Source organism: Diadema antillarum, unplaced genomic scaffold (assembly GCF_040938485.1).
Source record: "Diadema antillarum isolate AM-2024a unplaced genomic scaffold, OU_Dant_1.0 scf00000110, whole genome shotgun sequence".
Classification (NCBI taxonomy): domain Eukaryota; kingdom Metazoa; phylum Echinodermata; class Echinoidea; order Diadematoida; family Diadematidae; genus Diadema; species Diadema antillarum.
In genome coordinates, this window is record NW_027270999.1 from 261,536 (window position 1) to 284,429 (window position 22,894).

The following is a 22,894-nucleotide window of genomic DNA, read 5'->3' on the forward strand; positions in this document are numbered from 1 at the left end:
ACAAGACACAAACGTAAAAACATTGACTGTCATTCACCAGTGTAGTGAAGAATACCAGACAATGTTGACTATCTGCAGTAAACTAAAAGTAAAGTGCCAGCTATCGACATGAAAATTATTTACATCTAATTAAATGGATCGAATGGACTGTCTGATGTAAGCAGCATGACTTTGATAATAATGAGATGAGCAATGTGCATGTTTATGGTCAGGAAGTTAATGAAGCAGTAGGCAAATATGATGAAATCTCACTAGTTAGGTCTTTGTGTTATGATTGGTAGTTTTAGTACCTACAATTGTAGGATGAAAAGGATATGTGATGCTACATATACTGTACATTTAGGTGACTTACAGGCCGTGATGTGTGCTAATGATTCAGTGCATTTTTATTTCTGATTAAGGGAAAAGTATCGATGAACAAAGTCTAATTTACAATGTACAGTGTACTTGTTAAAACAAAGGAAAGGAAAAGAAGGTAATCCATCTTAAAGCAGAGAACAGCACAGAATATGCCATGAGTGCTTGATATGCACAAATGCATCATTAAATTGTTTCAACTTTAGATAAATTCCAACAATCAAAAAGAAATTATTTGAAATGTCAATTTGTGCTTAGTGATTTCAAGTAAATTAACAATCTGCTGTCTTAAAAAAAAAAGCAAATTGTAGACATAATGGAATGAGTATTCCTGTGTCAATCAATTTACAAAGTGTACCCTCAGATGTAACCCTCAGATGTAATAATTTAAATTATTCAGGTGATAGTGTCGAGACTAGAATAAAGTGCAAAAACAGTTTGTAACAATAATTCTTTAAAACAGTTTTATTACAAACTATTTCAATTGTTCTTAACCTACGATTGCTGTCTTCCTATTCCCAATAGGCATCTCTATACTCGTGATGAGCAGAAATTACAATGCCTGTCTATCCTGTTGTGCCTCCAGAAAGTACTAACCAATTTTCCTTTTTAGACTGGACAAGTAACCACCTACCAATAAGTGGGATGATGATAGAAACAAAGTAGAGAAGACAACGTGGATGCCCGACTGCTGCTACACAGCAATCTACGGGTATCTTTGGTAAAAGAAAAAAAAAACAACAAACAAACAAGTTTTTCCGTGAAAGCAGGGAGGTGGTCCCACCTCCCTGGTCAAAGTCAGATCACTGTACAACATCAGTGAAACTCCTGTCTTCAGAGCTTTTCTAATCAGTTACCCCAACAAAGTACAGACATTTTTTGTTGTTTTTTGTTTTTTTGTTGCTCTGCCTGTTAAGAATCCCCTTGCTGTTGCGTAAATGTTGTCTACCCGAGGCCACCTAGGGTGAATACCCTGACATTGCTATGACAACATCCGGACAACAGCCCTACTGTTAAGTTGCTCTTGAGGTAAGATTCGGCCGACACACACAACATGCATTCGCAATAATCCAGGCAAAATGACACTGCGTGCCGAACACATTACTTTGATCACAATCCTGTCTTGTTATAAACACTGTTGCCTGTTTAAATGTACACATTTCAAATCAGTGTTTGTTCTCTGCATCTATAAATCTTTCTTCTGGTATTACTCTGAACTATTCTTAAATGATGTGAAATGTGTTTCTCAACTGCAAATTCTGTACATGAAAAATAGCATCTATGGTCAAAGTCATCCTATAGACAACGCTGCACACTGGCACTGGTCTGATGGTCCAGACCGGTAAAAATCACTGTTGGACCAGTAACTTTTTCAGGAATAGACTAGTAAAAAGTGGAAAAACTAGGTACCTACTGGTTTGACAGACATGTCGGACTAGTAGAAAAAATGGGTTAGCGTGCAGCCCTACTGTATGCAAATCCATGCTGAACACGAATGGGTTGTCAATACAGCATGTTTTGAATGAATGTATTCAAATCTGACAATGCTAAGTTTTTGCTAGAAAATGGCGCAGATAGACAATGCTCTTCGTCAATCCAATTTTTCACTCTTTGGATTGGATCATGCATGAACAGCTAGGTTGCTATGGAAACCTACCTGGACAAGGCTTATGATTTGTGTCTGTTAAGACAGTACCTCTTGCTCTCTTCTGTGTGTTTATTGCCCAAGGAGAGGAATGTTACCCGTGTTTGTTCTCTGGACATTGTCAGGATGTTGTCCAGACAAGGTGTGTTAAAACAGGGCTTCAAACTCAAATTTCAACCAGCTACATAACATGTCACAATGGTATATAATTGTTTTGTCCATTTACAATGCAGACAACAACAACAACAAAAGTTTTTTTTCTTATTCACTGCCATGCCTTATTAAACATGAAATGCAAAGTGGAGGGTACTAGCACATGACGGATGATTCCTGTATACTTAATCATGTTTAATATGTAACTGATCATGCTACATAACATGTGCTTGGGAAATTCTGTTCAAAGAAGAGTCACTCTGGATAGGGGACTATAACAAGGGGAGTCTATGTACAACATGTAGTATGTCTTGTCTGTGTGGCTGCCCAGCCGACTTCCTCATTAAATTTCAAACTGGCAGTCAATGAGTCTGTAATGATGCAGTCGTCCATCATGATAGAGTGTGAGAGCGAGCAATGGTTACTTTATCACAATACTTTAATGAATAGAAGAAGGAGGGGTGATCTGATTCTAAGGATTGTTCATACGGTACTCAGAGATATGGAGATAGAGAGAGAGAGAGAGAGAGGGCGAGAAAGAGGGAGAGGTTTCAACAGAGAGCAAGAAATATACTATAGATTGATAGAGATGGAGAGAGAGAAAGAGAGAAAGAGAGAGGGAAAGACATCTATAATTGGTGTCATTAATCATGAACCCCCTTCAATTAATTTGCATTCTCCTACTTGATTGAGATAATAAATATCTATAATGCTGCGATATGCTTTTTCCAAAATAGATTTAGTTAATGAATCTATCAATGATTGCCTTGATTATAAAGTCATCTGTTGAAAATAGAAAGTAGATAATGCAGTAGTATACATGTATAATGTTGAAACCTTAATTCTAAAGTTGTTAGTCTATTTTCTTGCACATTGCTATAGATTGAATGTATCAATACATGTTTTTGTTGTTTCTGGCATCGTTTTTGTGTTAGAAAAATATTGCTAGACTGAATATGGAATGGTTGACCAGCTGAGCAAGTGCCTGCAACTACTTAACTACCTCATGTGCCAAACATTTTTGGTTGACTGTACGACGTACATGTAGCATGTGGATTTTTAGCAAACTTATGTGGCATGTTTGAAAGTTCAGGTTACAGTCTCTTAGGTCTAAAGACATGACTTCGTGACTATCAAGGGATGTTGAAATCAGTTTATAGTATAAACACAATTTGATACCAAATAACAAGATCACCATGATTTCAAAGTCTTAAGACTAGAGCCCTGTATGAGAGTATGGATTTTCAATGAGATATAGGCATGAATGCATTCATTGAGAAAGTCAGGCATCTTAGTTGATTGTTTAAGGGACCCACATCTCTCCAGTGTTTTTATAAATTAAGGGAAATCAGTGTGGATTAGCAGAGGGAAGTATAGTCACAATGTTGAAAAGTGAGGGTTTTGAAATCATACTTTATTTTATTGAGGGAAATCAGTGTGGATTAGCAGGGGAAGTGTAGTCAAATTGTTGAAATGTGAGGGTTTTGAAATCATATTTTATGATTCATATGAGTCTCTACGTGTAGATGTCTCATCTAACATGTCATCATGTGATTGTGCACATGCTATACACATATTTATGGTAAATCATCTCAATACTGAATACATCATATCCAACGGTGCATCTACAATATCTATGGGCACTAGAATTCTAGGAAAAACACAAATCTAAAACAAGACCATGCATGAGGCCTGTTATGTAATATCCTGGTTGCGACTGACAAATGTCTACCAAATTTCATTGCCAGCATTTTTGTAAGAAAGGTGATATACCCCTAGTTTCAATTGCTGTTAGAACCATTTACTTGTAAGGCAGCGTTAGCAAATTGAATTCACTGGATGAGGTACTGTGTATTTGGAAAGCTTTATCACGTATATATAGTAAGATGTTGGCAAAGGCTATGTGTTTGCTGCAGTCTTTTGTGTCAAAGGATTCCATGATTTTTTTTTTTTTTTAAATGATTAGAGATAGATCGATCATTCCCCTTGTGAATACACTTAGCACCTTGCAATCATGCACTGAATGATAATTGAATTCAAGTCTTCGCAAGGTTTCAACTGGAGGAGCGTAGCAGAATCCACCAAGATACACAGTGGGTGCAAACGGTACAAAAAAAAGATAGTATGTTTTTCCCCCTCACTTTTCATACTGTTGCTGAAAGCTGTTGCTTGATTATTTGTATATATTTTTTAGTAGAAGTCCCTTATTGATAGACCCATCTCAAAAGTGCAGTTTAAAAAAAGAGGACAATTCTTTCAGTAATTTGTTAGGTTTCACCAATGTTAATGCTCACATACTGCTCACTCAAAAGCAAAACTTAACATTTCTGTATGTTTTTTTTTAAATGTTTCATGAATCGCCTATGTGTTGTTCATATTCATTACTTATGATGTTAATTGCAGATAAATTCCAAGTATAGTATGTGTTATTTTGCCATATGAAAATGAAATAAAAAATACTTCAGTATTTTTTTCTTTTCATTTTTCAAGTTGGTATTTCGCCAGTGTAAATATGCATCTTTCAGTGCCACTACCTGACTTGTTTTATGTATTGACTATGAGACAGTGTGTCAGACTAGTAGCTCTGCGTGTGTCTTCTAGGGAGTGAAGCCTCATGCTCCTACAGTGGCTGTGTGCTGGAGAGAACAGCTTCCCAGCCACTAAGACCGGCAACATCTTGGTTTGCTTTCAAACTGTCCAGATTTCCCCTCCAGTGTCAACACACCTTGCATCATTGTATCAATATGAGCTGCCATAATCTATACTTGGCTGGAGCATATTTGCATTTCAACCTGTGGGCATGAGGCATTTTGATTTTTTTTTTAACCATCTTTTCTTTAAATCGAATGCGGCGTGCACCTGCATGCAGCGATTTGCATATTCCAACAACTTTTATGAAGAAAGAGAGAGAGAGGAAAAAATACATTTCCCATGTGTTTACACAATCCTGGTACATCAGAGTAAAGAAAAAGGAAGGAGATAGGAGAAAAAAAGCACCCTACTCCTGTACCACTCTTATGCTATGCAAACATCAGCAGTCTCTCTCACTTTGATTTTAGATGCATAATATGTAGCATTATCCTTTCCCACACAGAATGCTACTTGTGTAGAGTGGGAGTATGACATTTGAAATGAGCTAAAACCATGTCTGGTGTATTTGTACTTCTTAGCCACACTGTATTAAATGCAGTAACCCTCACTTGCAAGACATACAGCATATGGCATGGGGGGGGGGGGGGGTTCTTTTGAGCAGTATTTGTGGCTTAGGATTATATCTCCTTCCATAATAATATAGTATTTCACAACATTCCATCCATTGTCTTGAAGTGACATCACTTGAAGGATCCTACCTTATCTTAGGATGTCTAACAGATGCTACAAGAATTCAGATAACATTCATGTAATAAAAACTCTCCCATACATCCTAATTCCTATCTGTATCACACTGTACATATAATCAATACTTTCATTTATGCCTTTAGCCCACTGTGGGTCTGGTGCAAACTCTACTGGAACCTCTGAATCTTGGAGGAAAGGGTTGATTGATGAAGTTTTTATTTTTTATTTTTTTGATTCCACTCCAAGTAATAGTTTCCTCTCTATTGCACCCATAGGTGAAGACTGAACAGTTTGTGATGTCACATGTGTACAATGATATAAGGAAATATAAAGAGAATTCCACAAAATACCATATTTTCAAAAAAGTACTCATTCCCTTGACATATTACTAGCGTATGTTTAATGGTAATATCCCCCCCCCCTGCCTTCTGAAAAAGGCAAGGCAAGTCAAGTGGTCTTTTATCATGCAAGAAAAGTGAAAATATGTGAATTATATTTATGTTTTCTTTACATCATTGTACCCATATGACATCTCAAGCTTTAACCCTATTAAGCCCAAGCTATTTTGACCCCTCGCAGGCCCAAGGGGGGGGGGGGGGCACATTGTGCCCCCCCCCTATATAACTTTTTTATTATTTGATGTATCATCGTCATATTTGGCACGTGGGTAGAGTAACTCATACTCTACATGACCGTACATTTGAATTTTCACAAGGTCACCCATGGAGGGCGCTATTTACAAAAATATAAAGAAATACATAGGAAATATGCTAAAAACATGATTTTTGGTATAATTTCTTTATCCCCATTATATATGTCTTATTATAGACCAATCATTTTCATATTTGCAACAAATGATAAGCAAGTGGAATTTTATTGTTTGTTGTGTTTGAAATTTCTCAAGGTCACCACATGGGGGCGCTATTCATATCAACATAGTGATACATTATGAAACCTCAGATGAAATGTTTGGGATGGGTACACGTATAGTTATGACATTTCATATTTGCATAATAGTGGAATTTTGAGATTGCAAATTGAAAATATGATAAACTAATGATATTAGAGGCATAACTTGGGTGAAGGAATCAAAATAACTCAAAATATAAGGGCAATCTGTAGAAAATATTATTGTTTTCAATTATCTCTATTATATCTATTGTTTTATGCCTTTGTCACATAAAAACAAAGGAAATAATAAGAAAAACTTTCCAGGACCATGATTACTTCAAATTTTGCATCTTCAACAAATTTCAGCCAAGAAACACCCATTTCATACACTGTAATGCTGTTAAATGAAATGGGAACAGAAAAAAGATGCAAAATCTGACTGACATGGTTGTCAGTTTATGGTTGCCATGGCAACCAGCAACATCAAATATAGCTAAATTATATATCAAAATGTTCGCAATAAGATTTTAGGAAAAGTCACCAAATTTGGTTGAAATCGGATTAAGGATGAAGGAGTGGCAAACGAAAATCTGGTAGGGGGGGGCACATTGTGCCCCCCCTTTATAGGGTTAAGGGACAAGTTCATATATAATACACACTATGAATTGAGTGGTCAATGCAGCAATATCAGTAGAACATCAGTGAACGTTTAAAGAAAATCTGACAATCCATTCAAAAATTATGACTTTTTAAAGCTTTTGCACAGTCACTGCTGGATGAGAAGGCTACTAACAGGGTATGATGTTGCATGCATAGAACAACATGAAGAAAATATTTAGAGAATTTCACTTCATATCATTTTTTTGTTTTGTAAAAAAGTACATATTCCCTAGACCTGATATGTCGACATTATGTTCAGGGTAATATCGTTCCCTCTGCCTTCTGATAGAGACAAGTCAAGTGCTCTCTTTTTTTATGCAAGAAAAGTAAAAATGTATAGAATTAAAAAAAAAAAAATCTTTATCATATATCATTCTATGCCTGTGACATCACAAGCTGTAGTCTTTTCATTCAGCGATGACGGCACTGAAACTTCAAAAATTCACAGCTTTGAACAGATTCTCTGATTTTCCGCAAACTTTCCCTAATGTGATAGTACTCTACAAATATTGCTGCATTCTCTCAAAGACATTAATACCATTTGCAGATGAAAGAAAAACCCAGATTTAGTGCATCAAAATAGTTCTCAATTGTGAGTCAGGGATGGAAACAAATGTAAAAATATCAATCAAACGGTGAAATAGTAAATATGCAAAATGTGAACAATAGTTACGATAAAATTGTGCAGTGATCTTGGTTGCTGGGTGTGCATGCTATCGTATGTATACTTCTAGTACTATTTAGTACAGTTAGCCTCGCTGTCATATCATGAAAAAAAGAAAAACCATCCCAGGAAAATGTTTGTGACCATTTCATTTGCGAAAATACCAGGATACATGAAAATAACAGCTCTTATAGGTGTTTGGCCTGAATGCTTTCTTCAGAGTTTGGTTTTCTCTCATCATATTGTAGGTACAGGATTGTGTCATCTAATGTTCACAGTGAAATAAATTTCCCTTGCCTGGCTTCTATACTGCTCTCCCAGACCAGCACCTGTCGTGTCAAACTGTGGTACATTGCAATGAGCCATTGTAGACTTGGCCTGTAAACCATCATATGCTGGGACGTGATATGATTGAACATGACGTAATGGCTACCATACTCCATAGCATGCCATCAGAACCTCAACAAAATGTAGCATATTTGGACAAAACACTCAGCGACCATGAAGCAACTGTTAGCAAACAAGGCAGCATGTGACAATACTTGAAAGAACCGTGAGATACCAGGGAATTTGTATGCTTTCCATCCCACCATGGATCGCCTCCAAGTTTTGTTAAATGGCCTATTACAGTTTACAATTTTACGTACTGTCAAATTTTGTTGTGTTCACCCCATTTTGCTTTGGCCTCCTAGATTTCTCACCTGCACCGTGACTGCGGGAGCAATTTTTTTAACAGTTTAAAAATCTAGTCGGGCATCTACGGCAATTACAATATATCATGCTTGCTCATCCCACCCCCCTGGTTGTCTCACATCCATCCTGATTTTTTCTATGGTGGCCTGAAACATAATTGCTATGGCCACCAGGAACATACTGTAAAACAAGGAATGTTCGCATGCATTTTGATTTTGCGAATTTCGTGCGCGGCAAAATTTGCGAAATCAAGATGCAGGCGAAAATTTTTGACTACACAGTATGCATTGGATACCAGTGGCAATTCGCGAAAATTTCATGCTGTGAGACAGGCCATCGGCTCCGATTCGAGAAATTTTCATGTCGCGAATATATCGTGTTTTACAGTAGTATTAACGTAACATTAGCAAGTAAAGAATGTGATGATACCTCATGTTGAAACCTTGCTCACTAAAATGGTGTGCAGGTGTGGTCTGCAAAATAATTGTATTACTTCCATCTTGCTAATGTTTGTAGGCGAGTTAATCTGATCAAAATCAGAAATGGCAAATATTTGCAGGGTTTCCTCATGAATTTGTATCTTATTGCTATTATAGGATAACTATTTGGGCCACGTATAACAACTTATCAGATTTACAACTGACTATTGAACATATGCAACAATGCCCATTAATTTAGTCTTGTAAACTGAAAGAAACAATCGATAGAAATTAAATTACAAAGACTTACATGATTCAGTCATGAAACTCTTCTGCATATATATATGATATCTCAATGTCATAGAAACATTTCCTTACTTATAGTGATAGAATTCTGTGCCCCATGCACAATGTATGCTTTATCCATCAAACATATACATCTTCATTTTCAAATCATGTTTGATTAACAACAATGTGTGACATACTGAAGTTGAATAATTAATCTACAATTTGGGAGTATAACAATGAAGACATATTTTTATTAAATTATTTTGTGTGTATGCAAATAGGCCTACATAATATGAGAAGGAGAAATCTGAAAGGCGTGGAATACTGTAAAAGCATGCAGAAATATTTGTGGTACATAAATCTTTACAGATTTCAAGCTATTTTAATGGCTATCACAAATTCTAAAACCTGCGAAAATATCTTCATAATTTTCTAGATCACATGGATATTTTGATTGAGTTGAATAGTGAGCCTGGACAGCTGATAAATACTTACATGTACTACAGCAGTAATGTGTGTGTGTGTGTGTGTGTGTGTGTGTGTGTGTTCATATTGTAGTATTCATATACCTGTGTATAGGTGTATGTTAGTAGCTGTCTGTGCAGGTTGCACATTCAAATAGATCATTTGTGTGTATAGTAGTCAAATGTGTGTACTTGTGTAATGCATAATTTATGGCACTCATGGTATAAAGTGATATATGATGCATACAGCTGAGTATGCATGTTACACAGTGCAGTAGTACAACAATTTTTATGCATGTCAAATCAAATTCTGACTCTTATGTGTAGTAGATGAAAACATGCGAGTAAGCAATTGGACAGCGTGAATTTAAAAACCAGTGAATATGTTTTTGAGCTGCTCGGCGCAAAACTTTAATTACACAAATAAAAAAAAACATTTATAGTATATCCAGTGGCATGAGGCATTTTACACTATGTGGAGAGATTTAACTTTTAACCCATTGAGGACGACTCCCAAGTATAATACTTGGGCAAGCGTCTATGGGAAATGCGTGTTGTAGCAAAATCAAACCGTCCTCAATGGAGTAAACCATGCCAAATTCACATAATTTTACTTCAAGTATCGAGATTTTTATCATATCTTGATCTTAGGGACAGTAATGTGAGATGATGAATGGCACATGCATTGTCACCAGTACATACTATGTTTTTGCATTACAAACTGTCCAACTGCAACCTGTATTTATCATAAGAGTGTGATAAACCGTTTGTGGTAACTAACCACACCTTGTTTTAGCATCATGGGCACTCAATTGTTTTAACAGCATTTCATGATAGTGCTGTGCAAACCATATCACCCTGTCTACACGTAGTTAATATGATACACCATTGTGCCCCCCAAAAGGCATCTGAGATGGCATCTACAATATGTAGCAGAGAATGTGCGCAGTATGTAAGATCTTAGCACTGTCATCCTTCTTTAATACCTTTATTCCTTTTCCCTTACTCTGATATGTAATACTTAGAGCCTTCAGATAACAGTTGGCAGTACTGGAAACATTGAGTACACTCCTCGCAAATGATGCATGCAATGTAGCATAAAATAGCAGGGCAGAAAGAAACAAGAAAGCTGAAGAAGAAAAAGCCACTGGGCAAAGGGAGGGGAGATAGATAGACACTATGGATGGATAGATAGATAGATAGATAGATAGGTAGGTAGACACATTTGTTGTTTATAGAAAGAAAGAGAGAGAGTGAGATAGAGATTATAAAACAGACGAAGCCAAAACCTGCTGTGTGTATGCTTATGTGTGATGTAACCCTCAAAGCAAAGACTGCACCCCATAATATCATGCATGTAGTCATTCAGTGACTGCATGCTTTACACTACAGCCAGCTCTTTAGTGGTAGCACACGGCTCTCGTCCAACATTGTCGTGATTGAGAAATAACACAGCAGCTCTCGTGATGCTTAGGCTTCCTTTTCTTACTGGTCTCTTTAGGCTGGCTAGATGCTTACAGATCCCTCCACAGTTTGTTTTTAGCCAACCCAAATCAAGAGGATCGTGAGCCAAGAGATAATCTCTGGTAGAAACAAGGAGAGATTGTGGAAAATATGAGTATGTGTCTCTGTGCATCTGTTGTGGAAATTTGTTGTTGAGGCAAATATAGCTGTGTGTATCCTTTTTTTATTGGTTGTGCAAATTGTGGCACTCAAATTTCTCTATGTGATGCAAAATGTAACAGAGGAAGTCAATGCATTGTCTGATGTTATGCCTTGTTTCATCACCACTCTCTTGTATCATGTGTATCATGATTGCATGTTGTGCAACAGACTGTGATGCAATACATATTACAAAAAGTATCACTATCACATACAACATGAGTGTACCTATTATCATGTCATATCTTTTATTGTTGTTCCATTCTGGTTATGAAATGTATGAACATTATGGACAGAAATTGCATCAGATAAGTTCCCTTCTTCCTAAGCAGGAAGAAGAAGAATTCAAGAGTAACCCAGGACACACACATAGATGGAACCTACAATGGAAAATGAATAAATCTCAAGTATTATTACCACTGCATAAACAACTACCATTTTCTTTGTAGAAGATAGTAAGTGTAATAATGTACATACAGTACATACGTATGTTCATTCACCTGATTTCATAGTCCCACAAGGAAATATTGACAGTCTTAATGTGATACAGCACATCTGTTCCTTACTGGTCAGCAAGGGTCAAGTGCTTTCGAATGACCCTTGTAGCCCATTTCCCTTCTCTCTCATTTGGTTCAATTTCCCGTCAGTGTTCAGCGTTGCAATACATATGTCTACTGACAAAAAGCAGGTGTTGTACACTTATTGATATCCATCCTGACATTTCTTTTTCCTTCCTATAGGTAATACAATTGTTAGAATCATGAAACAGTCTGTTTCTTCTGCAGGGAGTACTGTATACGCCAAATATTTCGCGAGGTTTTTATTTTCGCGAATTTTGCGAGTCAGGTGCTATTCGCGAAAATAAAGACACATAAAAATATTGACTCTGATCTTGATGTGAATGTGACGTACACGTGTACTCTTCTCCATTTGGGACGGGACTCCATGATCGCGAATTTAACCACTCGCAAAATCGTCTGGAATTTGTGATTCGCGAAAATTTAGACTCACGAAATATATGGCGTATACAGTATTACATGGGTACTTCCACCTTGGGATGAGAAGTGGGAAGTAACAGTGAAATTGTTAGTTGTAGGCAGTTCACTGAATGAGGAATTTCTGCCTGTGTAATGACAAATTACTGATGTGCTACATATCCTCTTTGTTTCTACTCATCTTGACTTTGTTGTCAGGAATATTGTGGGATGCAGTTACTATGAGTGAAAAAGCATTGCAGCATTGCAAATTTGCTTTTTAGTAGATTTCTATGGACTGTTAGTTGACTATTCTGATCTCCCTTCCTTTCATGATTCAGACCCACTTCTCAAGGAGGAACATTCTGTATCTCTCCCTACCAACTGTCATCTGTCTGACAATATCTTTAGGGCCTATGTGAAGCAATATGGCAGAGCAGTCCATCAATTAAGAAGTGCAAGCTGGAATTGTATTTATATGAGCATATAATGTTGAATGATTGTAAAACTATATTTACTTGTAAAAGCAAACAGGTAACATTACTCTGATGGGGATTCTTGAGATTGACGCAAGATCAGAGAAGAAGACACATCATCCCTCATCTAGACTCGTGAAGCACATGATGTGTGGATGGAAAAGGGCACATAGCTCCATGCTCTTATCACACACTGGAATAGCAACTGTGTGCACCACTGCTGGCAATAAATCTTGATCATTGGAGTGGTCCACAAGGCAGTCTCAACACATTATTTTGGACCTAGCCTTTCTGTAGCACTTTGTATGAAGAGAGAAGAGGAATGCTTATGTGATGCACAATGAAGACCATGATCTACTTTCATAAAGATGTCTACTCCTCTCGTAAATGTCTCTTGTACTATTAATGAAAGTAGGGAGGAGGTTAAAAGCTGGGTTGAAAATCAAGGCATCCTGTGCTTGCTCACTTACAAGTTCACAGACAGACAGACAGTGATACACACACATACACATGTGCATATCATACATGTACATTATACTTTAATATTAAGATTTACACATGCGTGGATTTGCAAGTTATACATATTACAAACATGTTTACATAATTCACCCAATTATGTATGCATATTACATGGTGATTACTTACATCATAATTGGAGCTTTATGAAAAGACTCAAATATTTCACTGTGTTCATTCAAATGCATGCACTTTTCATTCAAATGCATGCACTTTTCACATATGATTTGAGGCGTGCATTTGAATACTTTGCACATATGGCATTCTCATAGTCAAAATGAAAAGCTGTGTGTAGAACCATCTCATGTTTCTGGCCCTGACTCTCACAGGCAGTGTATACCAATCTTTGTGGAGCCGGTTCCGCTAGGAATTTGGGTTACCACCAAACCTACATCAAGGGATGCGGCTAGCAGCATGCACAAGGAATGCAAAGGATTCCAGTCCTATCATTCAGTGATTTGCAATTATCCTCCTAGGCTGGGAGTAATCTTCTCTCTGAGTCATCTTGATCACAGTCTTAGGGTGGCATAGGGATGGGGGGGGGGGGGGGGAGGTGGAAGGAATGGGGTACGAGGGAAGGGAGAAATATCAACAGAAGGCAATCAATGCTATGGTCATGATTGTTCAGATTTGATGTGCAACCCCCTCCCCCCTTCTGCCCATGAGGATGGAATGTATGAGCATGGATCAAATAATTGGGTTTTGGGATCATAGTCTCAAGGGTGAAGGGTCAAAGGTTAAGGCAAAGCATTTGGCAGTAATGATAATCTTTGAAATCATTGGCTCTCATCCAGATGAGAGAATCCAAAGCATAGTTATTGAAAGAAAAAAAAAAGGAATTCAGAAGAGACACTTTGAATGAAACAGTGCAGTGGGGACATATATATATATATATCCATCAATGATGTCTTGATCCTGTCACATTTGCTCATTGTATGGATGTCGACAGAAGATGAAATTGGAATTCTTCAATTTTTTTTGGGTAATGTTTCTGTATTTTATTCCCTGTATTGTAGAAGGTGGGAATGTACATTTTGACTTATTTCGTACCGACCAGAATATTTCATATACCTGAATACATGATGCTGTGTATTGCCATAATTGCGTTAAAATTTGTCTCAACAGATGTGTAATTCTCAGCTACCTTTACAGCAAGTCTGCAGACACTGATACACACACAAACACAAACAAACATACATACGTACAAACCCACACCCACAGACACCACATAAACATGCATTCTCATATATATCATACCTACACCCCTCGACGTGCACACATACCCATGCGCACATTGTATACCACATACACACAAACTCTTGCTACAAACTGCCAGTCTTTATTGTAAGCAAGTCTTCATTCTATCCACCAGTCTTCATTTCATTTTCTATTTCTTCCTGTGCCTTCTTTATGTCAATTCAGTGCTTATTTACGTCGATGTAGGGCAATTTGTCAATCAGTTGCAATGAAAAAACATCATCGACGGAAGAATTTCACTAATTTGAATAATAAAAGCAGTACCCGCTGCATGCTATAAGGATTAGAACCAACACTTGCTGTCGGGTGAAAGCTTGGTGGTCTAGTGGAGATGACGCCTGTTCGGTGATCAGGAGGTCGTAGGTTCGAATCCTGCTCGAGTATGTACGCCCATGATTTTTTGTCATGGCTACTACTAAAATACTGATCAATTCAGTGCTTATTTACGTCGATGTAGGGCAATTTGTTTATGTCATAGTATTTGCAATATTCATCTCCCCCTTCTCTCTGTCTCACACACACACACACACACACGCACACACACACACACACACACACACACACACACACACACACACACACACACACACACACAATCTCATTCTCAATTTGTCAGCTAGAGGTAGACCTCTCCTCCACTCACATGGGTCCAAGAATCAGGACTGTATGTTGCTTCCTGCAATGTGCAGAAAATCCTCATCATACATGTGCATGCTCACCATTCCTGACCCCATCTTTCTACCCCGGCCACATATCAAATGGCCATACCATGCACACTCCGAATGATGAGCGCATATTTGCAATCAGACTGTGCTGCGCAGAATACCTCCCATTTACCAGTCTTGCATCTTCTCCTCGTTGTGCTGTTGCTGGCATTAGGAAAAGAAGTTTAACCAAAGGATAGATGACTAGATAGGTAAATAGAAAGGTACAAAGAAAGAGCTCTGGATTAGATGTGTGACCTTTTTTTTTTCATTTATGTGTTATTTACTTACATGCAATTATATTTAAAACAAGTTCTGGTAAGAAAAGATGTAAGAAAGAGGTAAAGGCACAATGTACATTTAAAGCTATATTGATGTGGAGGAAGTAAAAGATAGGTTGCATGTATACATACTCATGGAACCGAGCTGAATCATTAGATTACTAGAGAAGAACAGTCACTTGTTAGATGGATCAATAAATGGAAAGAGGGAAAACTAGAAAGTAATGGTGGATTATTGGAACCTCCTTATACACAGAGCTGGATTGAATATCTGGTTTGGTATAGAAATAAGAACTAAAAAGGGGGATCAACGAAAGAAAACTTTTCACAAGTTCGGTCTTTTTTACACTTAAAAAATGTAAAAAATATAAGAGCTAAAGCAGAATGAACATGGATTTTGGCAATGGTAAATGCAGATGTGGATGTCTTTCTGTCATGTAAAGAGATGTATTAATAAAAAAATACTTTCTTGTCTGCTGTAGACATTGCTATTGGTCAAAGCAGTCCTAGGGGTCATACTGCATCTAGGAAACAAGAAGTACACACAAAGGGGCAAAATATTGATATGAACCCTTTCGAGAATTTTGTACCTTCCACCTATCAACATGTACTTCGGTTAACATCCATCATCTAGTGCTGTTTCTATTACAGCTGAGAATTGCAGCTTCACAGCAGATTCAAAGTATGACAAAGTATCATTAAAGACGAGACATGAAAACTCGTCACATTGAGGACGAGTTAGGTGATACGCTTGTGGTCATCAGATGACAGTCATCTGTGATCGACAAAGAAAAGAATGTGATATAGGCACCTTGAAGTTATATTGAGCGTGCATGCGAAACCGTTTCTGTAACCACTCGGCCACGGGTCATCCACGGAAATGGTAAGACAAAAAAAAACCCAATGTATAGATATAACAGGGGGAAAGTGAATGCCCACTCAACCAACGTGGCCGTGTGAACATCTATTGCATTGCTAGACGGAAAAGCGGCCTTGTAACGACTGAGGTCGCTATGCCATTTCTGGCAACTTGGGAAAAATACGTCCCGCAGACATAAAACCTATAATCGGCTGGTTTTGATACCTTGCCTTTAATCACAATTTTCAGTGTAATGACGTCATCAAATTACAAAACAATGACATCGTCTTGAAAGACAATTGTTCAAAGTACAACACCTCAGTCGTCGTCATTACATACTATGATCGGTTTGACAAAGTCAACCTGCAAAATTTTGCTGCAGTCGAAGCAATGTGGTCTCCAACACACAAAAAAGAGGGATATGGCGTGTGTGTGTGTCTGTGTGTGTGTATAGGTGCGTTTATATACGAACGTGATTTCTACATGGACGAATATGTAATACAAAATTGAAGAAAAAAAAAGTAAAATAGCTAAGTATTTTGTTTCGTGATCTTGTGGGGTTCGAACCCGCAACCTCAAGTCTCTGAGACGTCGCCTTTATCCACTCGGCCATACGTCTCGACGAGAAAATATGGGGAACGTAAACTTATGTATGTGAAAGATACATGAGGAATCGTTTTGTCCACATTCCATTTTCATTTTCAGTTTTAAACTGCAAAATTGTCAATCTGATGAGAAGATTTCAAAGAATAAAATGCATGATTACTGTAGCTTACTGTCTCAGCTACAACATACTAAAGTTTCAGAGGAAATGAAGCAAAATCAGCTGAGATAAAGGTGCTTAAACGTTGTTAAGTCAATGCATGGTTTAAAAAAAAAATCACCTCCCATAGACAATACACGTAAACTTGTCCGATTTTGCGTCTTTACCTTTAATCACAATTTAAGGTATGATGACGTCATCAAATATCAAAAGCATGACATGGACTTAAAAGGCAAATGTTCAAAGTACAACATATCTGAATTTGGGATAATATTGAGCTTAAACAACAGAGATACGAGTAAATGAATGTCAGAAACAGTACCTCAAAAAAATTAATTCCACTTTTTTGATTTCAGATGATGATATGATGACGTCATGAGTTTTCCTGGAAATATTGGTACTTGAAACGTTATTTCCAATTCATATGCTTTTGTAATATGCAATAGAAATATAGGGTCACAGGACGATTTAAAGAGCTATGGCGAAATAAACAAAGACATGTTTTTTCACTATATATGCAGAAAGACGCGCGCGCGGAATTTCAACTTTGACGCCAGTGCATTCCTTTGTTATAGGTCAAAATCGATCGGAAATCAATGGATATTGTTACTCAAAGTATCAGAAATCCAAATCAGTCAAAAAAATTGCATTTTCATGTTAGTTACGCCCTCTGCGCGCGAAATTGCGCGGACGGACGCGCACGCGAAAAAATGTTTGAAACGCTTAAAATTGTCTGAAACTTCGAGATTTCCCATTGGGAAGTCGTTTTGAGCCTTTTAAAATTTTGACGCGCGCGTTTGCGCGCGTAATGATGACCTGGGTAACTAGCGTTAAAATGTAAGATAGAGCGTGACCTGAACTTTATGTCCACCAAAAATGATACAGAAATGATATCTGGTTATGAAGTTATGATCGATCATGTGACAAGGTCCGAAAATCACAAAATGGCGCCTAGATGACGTCATAGATATGTTACTGTCATGAAAACCTTATTGTGGCTAGATATTGTTATGAGACATGTTGACTGAAAATGTCATGTTATTCCGTAATGTCATTGTTGAGATATTGACGACACAAAATGTGGCAGAAAGAAAGAAGAATAAAAAAAAAGAGAAATTTTGACAATCACAATAGGTGATACGCTGATAGCGTATCACCTAATAAGGAAAAGCAAAAGCAACTGTGGATTGGTCTTGCATCGAATACTTTTTTTTTGACAAAGCTGCTAAAATCTTGAAATGAGAGAACAGACAGGAGAAAGAATTATGATATGAGAGACCAGTGAAGGACATACTGTGGATCATTGTCCTTTGGTTCGGCCAGACTCTGCTGGGTATGATGTTTGATGTGTGATGAGCAGGAGGACATGTTTGATATGTAGCATCTCTGTTGAAACCAGACACACTTGTCATCATCCCAGTTAATTAATAGGCCATTGAGGAAGAACAACATAATAAGAATTCTCTTGAAGCGATCAGCTTCGTTTGCAGCCTTGCTAACTCCGCGATTCAATCATATCAGATCACATCTCTGCGCGGCCCTCGTGAGCCATATGCCACGCAAAGGTTAATTAATCCTATTGAAGTCAGAAGAAGAAGGAGGGCAAGATGTACTGGGCGTAACTCTGAATTAAAGGGGTTCTTACTTTAGCTTGTGACTCCTATACTGGCACATGAGTCAGTATCATGCTTAATTGTTAGTGATGTAAATTGCAGAGTGAATGTCAACTTTCTACAAAATGTCTGGGGCTGGGATATTCAATTTTATAACTAGACCGAGTCTTTTCTTGGGAAATGAGCTTTTGTCACATTTCAATTAAATTCAGTTTTTGCTGTTGCTTGTCATGCTTCTGAAGCAAGATGAAAGATGAGAATGGATATGAAATCAAATAGCAAATCCATGCAGGTAACACTGACCAATGGTGGCTTTTGTATTAATAGAGCATAGACATTGTAGCACTACATAGATAAGAGTCAGTTAACCCTTCTGAAGATGGCAACCTCAGAATGCAATTGGCATTATATGCAAACAGATCATGTATGATAAGGAGAGGGTTAAACATGTTGCTAAATAGGTTTAAGGGCATAATACTTTCATTCTTGGAGAGGACAAAGGCTTTGGCATTTTGATTTCTTGTCTTTCTGTATAGTATTTAAAGAGGAAAATCAGAACATTGAGCATGACTTTCACAGTGTCATCCATAGATCTATTTAGTTAATTAAAACATGATAAAACTCCATTGTTTCCATGTATTATTATTAATTATTATTAGTAGTAATTATTATCAAACTATTATTCTGAAAAAAAAGGCTTTTAAGTAAAAAAACCCTTGTAATCAAGTAATTAATCTTTAGAGTGACAGTATGATTCAAAGTGAAATACTTTGCAAATAAGTATTTCAGTGCCTAGTTGTATGTAATCAACTTGACTGGAAATAATGATGATGGTGATGATAATAATGATATAATAATAATAATAATAATAATAATGATAATAATAATAATAATAATTATAATAATGATAATAATACTACTACTAATAATAATAATAAGGATAAGAAGAAGAAGAAGAAGAAGAAGAAGAAGAAGAAGAAGAAGAAGAAGAAGAAAGAAGAAGAAAAAGAAAAAAGAAGAAAAAAAGGCTTGGGCAGAGTATATGCATCTGTCTTTTAGTGCATGTATATCTGGCTTTCATTCTTTCCACGAGGTTACTTTAAGTCTTGTTGACATGACTCATTTTTTGAATTGTGCCCTTTGTACTATAGAATTTTAACTGACTGCCACATCAGTATACCTTGAAATGCTATGTTAATTTGAATGATGTAGAACAATAATATCTGTTCTTTCTACAGAACTGTGCATATATATGTCACAATAGGTATAAAGACATACATATATGGCTACATGTAGATTGCCCTTGAATCAAGATGGGGTTTAGGTTTTTGAACCATTTTCTATGCAGAACAATATAGAGAAACAAATGTAAAAGTATATAAAGAATAAAAAGAGAGAATGAAACGAGAGAGAAAGAAATTGAGGAAAAAAATGTGCTTTTATGATACACATTTTATGTAAAGTTTGACTACCGTGCGTGTTTGTTTTTATTATAAAAAAAAAAAGGTTAAATAACCTAGTCCCTTTCCAGTTACACCTATCTCTTTCTGATTCTCCCTTCTCTCCGTCCCGTTTATTCATTCTATGGTCATCTATAGCTCTCTGAATCCATGGCAGTATAAAAGATGTTTTTAGTTAGTGTCAAGCAGGCTGTTTTCACCTCATCCTCCCAGCCCAGGCTAACAAAGCTTTCACAAGAGCACATCCAGTCATCTCACGTGTGGCAGTCATGCAAAATTACAAATTTGGCTGATGATTAATTTGGCAAGATCGCAGCTCATTATCACCTGGCTTAAGAGCAGCATCAGAGAGAGAGAGGGAGGGAGAGAGAGGGAGAGAGAGAGAGAGAGAGCAAACAAACGGAGAGAGGAACAACATGATACAGTTATCACATGTGACATCTGTAGTTGGCTTTTGCCGTCACTCTCTTGGATTTGAATAAATTTGTAAAGAGTGGATATGGAGATCAAAGTGAGGATCAGGCTGACTGTTCCGTGATGCGCAACAAAGGATAGCAAGGACTATGGGGTTATTTTTACAAGCATAGGTGAAATGTCTCAAGCCCCCAAAAGAAGCTATTTTTACATGCACACTATCAATGTACCTAGTGACGTACATTGGGGAACTTCAAATGCCATTTCCCCCTTCCTGTTTTTGACCGTTCAAAAAAACAACAAAAAAAAAACCTCATGCTAGAGAGAGAGGTGTGTCATGAAGAAGTAAAAGTGAAGTCAACTGGAATGGCCTGTTAAACATTTTCTTTTTAATGCCATCTCTCTTTCAGAGTGGATGGTGTCACTCTTTTTCTTTGTGGCTGAGCAAGTACAAATGTAGATTGGCCCTTTTTGTTTGTGTGTGTGAGATTTTGTTATTCTTTTTTATACCCCATTTATCCAAAATGTCAATTCAGGTTGCACTGCACCTGCCTCGCTCTTGTTACATGGAGCCAAATGTGTGATTGCCTACTGAAAACGAACACACATACATACATGCATATACATTCATCATGCACACATACATACATACATACATACATACATACATACATACATATGAATACATTGCACATCAACACTTGCAAACATACCTACATGTACACACATACACATACATATATGTAGACGCAAATGTATGTTCACAATACCTACACATACACACTCACACACATACATCAGAGGTGACCCCTATGACTATCTTACAAAGATATGAAAACATGATTGCCAGTGGAGAGGGACAAAGTGTGATGTGGTAATAGAAAGTTAATGGTGTGAAGTACATAAAATTTTTAAGTGTTGAATACAAATGTTGGAATAAGAAATGAGAGGCTTTGAATGTGAAATAGAATCATATGATTAAATGTAATCAAGTTGTTCCTTGCTTTGATGGTTTTATCACTATTATAGTCAAATACAGAATTGCAGTGTATTCTGAGCTACAGGTAATACTATTCTTAGATGGACACAGTCTGAAATATCTTGGATGAATGGCTTGAAGTACTATATGTTGGGGATCTGTGCTAAATGTGTAAATCTTTCTAAATTGTTGGACAATGAACACCTGATTATTATAAATGATGATAGTTGTGAGGATATCACATCACTGATGATGAAAATTATGCCCCTTTGAGGTGGCTATGGGGGGACAAATCCATCTCACTATTTTCTTGCATACCTTTGCAATGCGTACATGCATTTTCATGTCTCTTCCTCATTAGTTTTCAATAGTAATCATTGATGGAATATTAGTGATTTATCAGTAAAATTTTCCAAGATCCCCCTGGGTGCCAAATTAAAAATAACTATTACATTTCAAGATGATGTTGAGTTCTGAGATATTGGATTTTTTTAATGCCTTTTATTATCCTCAGAAAGTGAAGTATCTTCCATTACAAAGCTCATTTGAAATCAAAATATTCTAGTCTATCTCAGCAAGTTTCCAGTGGACGTTGTGACACGAAATACAGATGTGGAAAGCAAAGTCAAATTGAAGTTATCCAGTGCACTCTGGCCCTCATCATGCATATTTCATCTGCAGGTGGCATAGCTGCGGGTAACAGGTGAAATTTTCATTGCTTTCTGAAGTTAAAAGTCGTGGCAACAGCACATATGTATCCACAGTAGCTAAAAGTAAAAAGAGAATTAAAGGTTGTAGACTTTGAGATAGTAATTACTTACAAGAGATGAAGATTTATGCTGCCATCTTCATTCCTTGCCTGCTCAGTGCAAAGAGGTTAAAAGGATTCTTTTTTTTCCAGCTTTTACTGTTGTTGCACAAATGCTGATTCTACTTGAAAAGATGATGGCATTGCAATCCTTTGCCATGGGACTGATCTCGGGTCAGATATTTCTGTAACCATGGTGAGTTTTCATAGAGAATATACAGCTAGAAGGAGCATTCATTTCAGTGCATGCAATTGTGTGCACTTGGCTGTATGATATATTGAACTGGTCACATTTGAATGGACATTATTGCTCTCTCGATGGTATTTGCATTAAGGGATTTAGGTCTTGAAGATTTTACAAGGGTCCCTGGGAAACACTTGGATATTGCTCCGATGCCTGGGCAAATTCTCTTTCCCCATTGCAGCTTTCATGTCTAACCTGGACTGCAGTGTAGTGTAGTACTGTGCTTTGAACTACATGATATCACTGTAAGAATATGACAAATAAAGTCTTATTTCATAATATCTACATGTACTTCTTCAGTGTTGCAAAGT

The 22,894-nt window shown here is 37.1% G+C and overlaps 1 protein-coding gene across 1 annotated transcript in view; it reads left to right on the plus strand.

Annotated features, from left to right (window-relative positions):
• Nucleotides 1-22,894, plus strand: part of LOC139719412 (dual 3',5'-cyclic-AMP and -GMP phosphodiesterase 11-like) — a 97,299-nt gene that overhangs the window by 1,375 nt on the left and 73,030 nt on the right. The gene's annotated exons all lie outside the window — the stretch shown is intronic.